At 31.9% G+C, this 9,344-nt stretch overlaps 1 long non-coding RNA gene across 1 annotated transcript; it reads left to right on the top strand.

Annotated features, from left to right (window-relative positions):
* The first annotated feature begins 2,034 nt into the window (after positions 1 to 2,034).
* Positions 2,035 to 8,367, top strand: LOC145804416 (uncharacterized). Its single transcript, XR_014346090.1, has 3 exons — positions 2,035 to 2,660; positions 7,642 to 7,745; positions 7,845 to 8,367. It is a non-coding gene; the product is annotated as an uncharacterized LOC145804416 (long non-coding RNA).
* Positions 8,368 to 9,344: the final 977 nt, after the last annotated feature.

A 9,344-nucleotide genomic window follows, 5' to 3' on the forward strand; every position in this document is an offset into this window, starting at 1 on the left:
AATGTATGTAGGGTGTGGGGTGCAAGTCTAATATGTGTAGGGATACAAGTCTAGTCTATGCGATGTGTAAGTTTAGTTTGTGTGGGGACAAATCTTACTTTGTGTGTGAGATCAAACATGGCCACTATTTTTTTTTTTTATATTATTATTTCGGCTTGAGTTATTATTTGCGTGGTTTGAATTAATATATTTTTATTTACAATTGTATTATTCTAAACGTTTTCCCCTACCAATATATATATATATATATATTAATTAGAAAAGTAATTTATTATTTATATTAACTTAAGTCATACAAATTATTTTAATTCTATAAATTTTTATATATTTTAGATTATTAATTTAAATTTTTATTAAATATGTGAAATATTAGTTGCATTTTAAAATTTTAAATATATTTTTAGAACAATATCAATTTTATAAAAATAGAATTTGTATATTAAATATTAAATATATTTTAATAAAATAAAATAAATTTAAAAATATAAAGATAATTTTTATTTTTATTTTTATTCAAAGAATGAGGTGAGTGTACGTGTGCTGGGATAGAACTAGGAGAAGATTATGAGGGGTCATGACCTTCTGTCTCTGTGAAAATTTTATTTTCCATAGTACTTCTAAATATATATATATATATGTATGTATTATTTTATAAATAAAATAGCATTTTAGTATAAAAGATATATACTTCATTCTTTTCTCATCTTTTATTCTCTATTATTTTTCTAAAAAAAAATTTATTCATTCTATTAGAGATTGTTTATATGATATTTAAATTTTTTTATGTGTATATGTATAATTTATATATCATATTGTACATATATGTGTATTTGTCTATACGGTAAAAAAATATTATTTATCTTTTAACCCCTGTAGTAATAAAATCCTAATTTCATCTCTGTATGAGAGAGAGAGAGAGAGAGAGTACGTGCAAGGCATATTAGTGAGTGTAAGAGTTAAAGGTAAAATCCATTAGTTTAATTTTATAATTATGATTTAAGTGTGAAATTGTGATTTTAAGTGTGGAGTTGTGAGTTCAGTTTAAAAAAAATAAAAATTTATTTAGTTATGAGTTTTGAAAATATTTTTGATTTTTTGAATTTTGAATTTTGAAAAGAATTTTGAGTTTTGAAAAGAGTTTTAAGTTGTATTTTGAGTTTTAAATTTTTGAAATTTGAGTTGTATTTTGAAAATTTTCGAATTTATTTCTTTTAAATATTTAAAAACGTTTTAAGAAAAATTTATTTTTCATTTTAAATATTTTATTTCATTTTTGTAAAATTTTTAAATTCAAAACACAACTCCACACTCAAATCATAAGCAAACACATAACTCTAAACTCAATTCAAAAACTATTTTTAAAACTTATAACCAGACATATAACTCAAAACTCAATTCAAAAACTTTTTAATCAAAATATTTTTTTTTATTTTTATATTTTATTGAAAAATATTTTTTGTTATTTTTTGGGCAAATTACAAACACCCCTCGAGATTTGGTGAAAATATAGATTCCCCCTAAGGTTTGAGAAATTACAAATTGCCCCTTGAAGGTCAAATTTGCATAACAAATTAAGAGGAAATCTGTATGAAAATAAAAACCTCAGGGGGTAATTTGTTATGGAAATATAAATCTCAGGGGGCGGTATGTAATTTCTCAAACCTCAGGGGAAATCTGTATTTTCACCAAACCTCGAGGGGGTGTTTGTAATTTGCCCTTATTTTTTTAAGTATTGGCCAAAAAATTTGTTATGGTTTAGATATATATATGGCCATCCAAATTTTTTTGAAATTAAAAAAAAATTAAATATTTTAAAAAATAAAATCATTATTTTAAAACATAAAATAAAAAAATATTTTTTTAAATTTTTCTTTAAATAAAATTTTAAAAAGAGTTTAGTTACGAGTTTTAAAAAGAATTTTAAATTAAATTTTGAATTGTGTGTTTGATTACACAATTGGAAAAGAATTTTGAATTCTTTTATTCGAATTACAATTTGAAAAGAATTTGGTTATCGGAATTTTTATTAGAATTTTGAGGTGTGTTTTTGGTACCCAACAACGGTTATATCTTTTTATGCTCCTCTCTCCTCATTTGCGATTAAGCTCACATCCCGAACCCAACTCTCTGAAAAGTTTTGGTTAGGGTTTCTCTCTCTCTCTCTCTAGAATGGACAGTGAGAACCCCTCCTCCTCCTCCACTTTCTTCACATTCCCAACCAATCCGCCTCCATTCCTCGCCTTCTTCGGCAACGGAACCCCCAATTCAACGTCCTCTCCGTTCTCTTCTCCCCAACGATAGATCCATCATCGTCCCCCGTCAAATTATGTGAATTCACCATGTCTCTCACTCCATAAACGTTGAAGATTCCCAAAACGGCTTCGAAGAAAGAGAGATTTGAAGAGAAACCTGCACAGAGAAGAGAGGTGAGAAGCCATGGGAGGGCAGGGAAACCCTAGAGAGAGAAACAGAGAGGGGGAGAGAGAGAGAGGGGGGAATGGGGGAGGGGAGAGAGAGACGTTTAGGGGAAAAAAAATTTAAAAAAACGATTGGGAGGAAATCGCTTCTTCCTGCTGTGGCGGCATCCACCCGGATGTCTGATTCGGCGGCTAGGGTTTGGGAGGTCACGGAACATGTCCATTTTCGCCACAATTGGCAAGGTTAGTAATTTTACATACATAATATGTGCTATATATTTACATATTAATTGTGCCAAATTTAGTTGTTTGAATTCTCAACTTGTATCTGTAGAATTTGTGTGAAATTCTCGTAGAACATTCTGGTAATCTCGTAAATTCCCAACTCTGAAATTGATTGCACTGTGGTTTCCTTTTCATTGATTTATTTATTTATTTTTCTTTTTTTCTTTGTGTCTGAAGGCAGTTTGCAAATATCTTTTATCTATGTCTTGGCTCTTTAATTATTATTTAAGAGCTTGTTTAGTACATGATGTACATGATGACTCTAGTTTTGAATGATTCACCATATTAGATGTCTCTATCTTTTGAAATGATCTTTGTTTAATTTGAAAGTGGTATTGCATTGCAGTTCTCTTTTTAGTTTGGTTTATACATTGTTTAACCCACATTACTTTCATATTCTGATCTGTTTTAGTGGCATTTGTTTCGTGTTTCTCTGGTACTTTAATTTTTTGGGAATCTTGAAACATTTATGTTTTTCATCTCAAAAGAATGATATGCTATGATTCTTTGAACATTTTGGCTCATACTTGGCTGTTGAAGCTGGGGAGATCTTTAATTGTGCTGTGCTTACAATACTAGGCAGCATAGCCATATCATTGTGTTATTACTGCTTTTTTATGTGGAGGAAATTATTTATTTCGAGGCCTTTCTAGTTATGATTTTCTTATTTTTTAGATTGTGCTTTGATTTTCTGCATACGAGAATGGATACTATGCCCTGTTACTTGTATGGGTTATGATGTGGGTAATTTCATCCAGCAGATCAGGAAAGCTTTTGATCTTTGTTTTTATTTTTGTCTAATTTGTGTTCACTTTGATAATTTTCTCTGTTGACCATCTTGATGTTTAAAGTGGTGTTGTTTCATAGTATTAGTTAAAATGACATGAATGAAAAATGTTGTCTTCTAGTATTATTGTGAACATTCGAAGGGTAGTTTTTGACTCGCTAAAATGAACCTATTAAATTCCACAAATAGGGTCTTGTACCATGTTAGAGTTGTGCCGGCTTTTGTGATTGATTTTTGTGAAAATAGAACTGCTCTTTAAAATGCCATTGTTAGTGAGCCCCTCTTTGATTCGCACCATTTTGAATTTTTTTTTTTCTTTCTTTCTTTGTGTTTGAAGGCAGTTTGCAAGTATCTTTTATCTATGTCTTGGCTGTTTAATTATCAGTGTTAAGTATTTGAGAGCTTGTTTAGTACATGATGTACATCGAATTCTGTTCTTTTATTTTTTTAGCAAGAGAAAAAAGCTCGATATATATATACATATATATATTGCATGAGAAGAACAACATGCTTTGTCCTCTTTTTGATAACCAAGTCTATTTATTTCATCCATGAAAGCCATTGACTTCCATTCTTAAATGAATGATCAAGTTATGTTGGCTTTCATTAGTGGGAGTTTTCAGAGGCCAACTGTTAATGGTGGACTGTGGAAGCATATGTGCCTTTGTTATTGATCTGTCTGATGTAACTCATGCTGTATTTCCATTTGCATATGAAGTTGGCAACTAAGATGTAGTGACTTGTGACTCCTCCCTCATCCTTGTGTTGTTTCGTAAATAATCCCACATTTGGTACTGCAAAAGTTGCTTAGAATAGCTAATCCCACGTGACCCCTTTACCTACATATGAGGGATTATTTTGTCCTAGGGGTGGGATAGTTAAACCGGGGATAACTCTTTTGCATGTGAATGACTAAAATGCCTTTGCCTGGCTTACACATTTGGGGGTATCTTATCTGCCTAATCCAAACTGAAATCAAACATAGCCGGTGTAAAGTGGTGACTGTGCTCCTTTTTTTGGCACCTTTCTAATATATTTACTTGTCAAAAAAAAAAGGGAAGAAGAAAGAAATGGGCCGGAGTCTTCAGTGATTTGTTTTTGGTGATGCATCTAGGAGCACAACAGGAGAATCTTTAATGGAGGTGTAGTTTTTATTTTGGAGTCGAAACATTTGATATTGATCCCTTTTTTGGATTACTAATGTGTTATGTCTTGATATTTTGAAAATTTCCTGTGTCGGCATGTTCGTATCATGCGTAGTTTATGGGCAATAACATGATCTTTACTGGTTTAGATAGTCTAGTTCCTTGAGTTGTTGGAGCTTCTGTATAATGGTGGCCCTAATTTTGTAGGTATCTCTTTTGAAAATGAGACTTTAAACAGTATGGTTTCAAAGCTTGGTCATATATGGCAATAGTGGACCAGAGTGATGGTCTCTATATTCATTTTAGCAGGGGAATTAGACAACGCATTTGACATCAAAGTTTCTTTGAATCTATTTTATCTGCACAGAAATGAAAATTCTCTTTGCATGGAATTAGCTGAATGTCTTTGCTTTCTAGTACAATAAAGCTTGGTTGCAAAACCAAAATGCTGATATTCATAAAAGTAAACTTTTCATAAAAAACTGAAAACCGCTCGTAAAATGTTTGGGATGGTTATTATTATTATTATTTTGAATTTATTGCCGACAGCAATATAGTCTAAAAAGAACAAAAGGTTATTATTCTTTTAGCCTTATTGTTGAGTTTTTAGAACCCAAAAGCATATGCATAAAAAATTCTCGAATTTCTTTGAGAATAAGTAGATAAGGAGAAGAGGTGAACCAATATCAGAATAACTGGAAGATCTTTTGGAATATTAGTTTCTAATTGCTATGACCTTTATTTTGAATTGTTTTACTTGTGTTAAAATGTTGAGTTCATATGACAATGTTATATTTTGTCTATGATTATTTTATAGTACAAAAGAATATCAGCTTTGAAACTGTTCTAAGTGTGCTTTTGCCGTAATAGCGCTGTTGGAAATTATTTTAATATGCATTAATAAATCTTCTTCTGTGCTTCAAGTGTTCACCTGTCTTTCAAATTTTTTTTGCTATTTCCATTGCATTTGCGGCATGTTTACTAGATATTCCTTTTTCGGAGTCTTTTTAAATGTCATGCTGCAACAAAATTTTGATCCTTGTGCATGATATTGCATTAGAAAGCATTGCAATTTTAGGCTATTTACCTTTGTGGAGATGTTTTTCTTCTTATTTTTGTGTCGATTTTTAATTAAGAATTTGGATTATCTTCTTTATTTTTATTTTGTATATTCTTTTCAATGATGACCAAAATTCTTTCAAACCTGATAGTCTCTTGTACAAACTTTATGAGAAAATAGGATTTTATAACAATGGAAAAAGGAAATGACAACTGCAATTTCATTTTTAACATACGGTTCCCACCATACTTATAAAAGTAGCATGTGCAACCCTCTTCAAATTCTTTTGTCGACAGAATGTTCATTTTTTTGGATGTTGTACCAGTCTCGGTTACCATCCTTGTGCTATGTCTTGATAGTCTTCTTCTTTTTTTAATCTTCTTTCCAAGAGGATGAAATAATGAATAAGCTGCCCATCTTTTGATTTGTCCTTTGAATTTTTTTTTTGATAAATAATTTATCCTTTGAACTTTTCATCCTTGAGATTCCACTTATCTGCTAACTGGGGGTTGAAAAGTTGCATGGCCCATGGTTAGCCAAATTCTCCCCATGATTATTCTTAGATGGATGACGGTGGCATGAATATGCAAGTGGTTATTGGATTAGGAGTTGTTTCTGGATTTTATTTTTTGTTTTGTTGGAGATGCATTTTCTTTCTGTGTTTTCTTACTTGTAGAGGATGCCTCATCCTTGCCTCTTTTTTGATCTATTCAATAAATTCTGTTTTTGCTGATAAAAAAAAAAAAAGTCCTGTCATTTGAATTCAGAGGTGGTTGATTGGTTTTGAATGGTATAATTTCTTCTTATCCTGATGTTTGTTGTTTTTTATTGTCTGAGGTGCATTCTTTACAGAAAGCTGTATAGGGTACAAGCTTCAGTTCACAAGTCAAGCTCACTTATAAATGGTGTAGAATTCAATTTATTTGATGAGCTTGCTAAGGCTTGGTTTGGCTTAGTAAGCCATGATTGCTTTGATGGTTTTATTTATATATTTAAGTCTTTATGTGGAATTTTCTTTGTACCATTTAAGTAGGAAAAGATTGATGCTACTTTTTTGCAGTGAAGCATTGTTGGAGGACAATTTAAGAGCAACCCACCACTTGCCTTGATGAGTTTGGATCATTGAATATTAAGCAAGCTGAGTCAGTTTATTATGCTAACATGTGCTAGATGAAGGTGAAGGTTCCTACTTCATCTAGACTGTAAATGAGATGAAGCCAGCCAAGTACAAGGAGCTTGAGCTTGGTTCAGTAGCATAGGAGCTAGGCTCAATCTCAGCTTAGACTTGTTTTGACAAGTAAAATTCATACAAAGCCGGTTTTTGGAGATAAGCACTACTAATTCGATATTTCCTGGAGACGTTTCTTTGATTGACTTGAGTGTAGTTTTTGATTCTCTCTTCTTCTTCTTCTTCTTCTTTTTTTTTTTTTTCACTTTTTATTTATTTTTTTACAAGATGTAGTTAAGAGGTTCAGCTTTTCTCTGCTTCTCTTTCTTTGGCTTCTTGCTTTGCACTTCAACTTTTCAATGAGAATCTTGAGGGTCCATTTGATTAGAGTAAAAAATATGATGGAAAACAAAAGTGATAGATAGTGAAGTGAAAGAAAAGGTGAAAGGAAAATTTATTTTCTCGTTTGCATTTGGTTTAATTTTTTGTGAGAAAGTTACAATAGTTGGCTACTTTAATGAGAGAAAAAAGTGACTGTATTTTTTTGTAAGAATCTAGAAGCAAAGTTGCCATTCTGGTGTGGGTTGTATAAGATATTTAACTTTGTTGTATTTTCCACCCTTCTCCTGCTAAACAAATACAAGAAATTAAATAGTTGAATTTTTGTTCTCTTTCCCCATCTTCATCCTGTTCAAACTCAGTCTGAGTGATTGTATGTTGTTTCTTTAGCAGTCACTTGCTTTGCTGACATCAACTGTTCGTTTGAAATTATTTTGCAGTTGTATCCTCCTAATGATTGGCTAGTGGGGTCATCCTTGCCCTCTAAATTCAGCCCAACCATTATTGAATCAGCACTCAATGAGCTTACCCCAAACAATGTTAGGTGAGTTCATTACTGCTCCGAGAAGCTCTAACTTACTATATTACTGATACATATGCTATTATTGACACGTCCTTCCCTTTATATATTTGTTTTGTCCAGGATGTACATTTAGTATCGATGATGCAAAATGTCCTTAATTTTGGCGTTAGTAAACAGGCTAATGAAGTATCTGTTCAAAAACATGCTAATGAAGCATTTAGACTTCAGTTTACACAGAGCATACAAGATCACTCTGTGCATGCCTGCAATACTTGTTATACATTGCATGTTTGTTTTAGTTATTATTAGAGAGGTCCATTACATGCTATGAACAAATAACAGAGACAGGAGTTCGCAGCTCAGATAAATAAATGATTGTATGTTGTTCTTATATACCTACTTTATTGAAAAGACACATGGAAAATGCTTCATCTTCAGTTGGATCAGAAATTATCCAGAGAGTAATGTGACTAATAAAGTTTCTGATAGAATTGTTGTCTTTGCGAGTTAAATATCGTAAGTGTCAATATAGTCAATAATAAGACAATTTGCATGTCGCTGTGCATACAGGATCCAAATGCCATTGTTTCAAGCATACTCATAACATGTGGTTTGGCTGGCATAATATGAAAGCATGTTTAAGGTGAATGTTCATTTATTTCGTCTAGAAATTTAGGATGCTAGGAACTATCCAGAAAGGATGGGAAAACTGAAATTTAGGCAATCAACAATGTCTTGCCTTGCTACTTGAAGGTTTGATTTCAGTAGAATATTCAAAAACTTGATTAACGTCTGCTAATTTGTCATTGGATTTTACAGTAATTATGGGTATTGTGAGTGCTCGATTCATCTTTCCCTCCTCTCCGTTTAGTACATAGCTAGTGTATTTACTGGTAAAACTTCATTAGTACACTTGCCCAAATGGAAGGTAATGATATTGAGGACATTTCTTTCACTTGGCAATTTTGATGTTGAATAGATGTTTAGAGAATAATGAATACTTGTTGACTATGCTCTTATGTCCATTCTTGCCCAACAATTGTTGGGACACTTGCAAAAGTGTTCACCTTTATTGACTTAAGTACGTGCAGAAGTCCAAGGGCATTACTCCTCCTTGTCAAAGAATTTTTATATGGTTATTATTTTAGGTTAAGTATGCTATATAAGTGAATTCACTTTCATTATTGTACATCACATTCCATCCCACATCGTCTAGGTGGGAAAAGTTCCTGGGCTATATAAATGAGTTCATATTCCTTCCAAGTAACATGCTTTAAACCCTTGAGGGCCTAGCTCAAAGTGAACAATTGTTATGATTTGAGATGGGGGTGTTATAGTAGCAGAAGCTGTTAGAATATTTCCTTATTTCCTTATTTAGATTAGATTGTGATTGTGATTGTGATTGATTGATTGTGATTCTTTAATCAGTCAGTCAATCAATCAATATAAAAGGTGATTTCTTAATCAGTGCCTTAGGGCTTCCTTTTGTAATAGTTGATTGATTAATATAAAAGGTGATGATATCATAATCATCACTCAAGCTTTGTACTCTCTTAAATTATATGGTATTAGAGCCAAAACCCTAAAAACCGTCACTCACACAGCCGCTACCACCAACCA

This window comes from Camellia sinensis, chromosome 12 (genome assembly GCF_055761805.1).
Source record: "Camellia sinensis isolate YWXY chromosome 12, ASM5576180v1, whole genome shotgun sequence".
Lineage (NCBI taxonomy): Eukaryota > Viridiplantae > Streptophyta > Magnoliopsida > Ericales > Theaceae > Camellia > Camellia sinensis.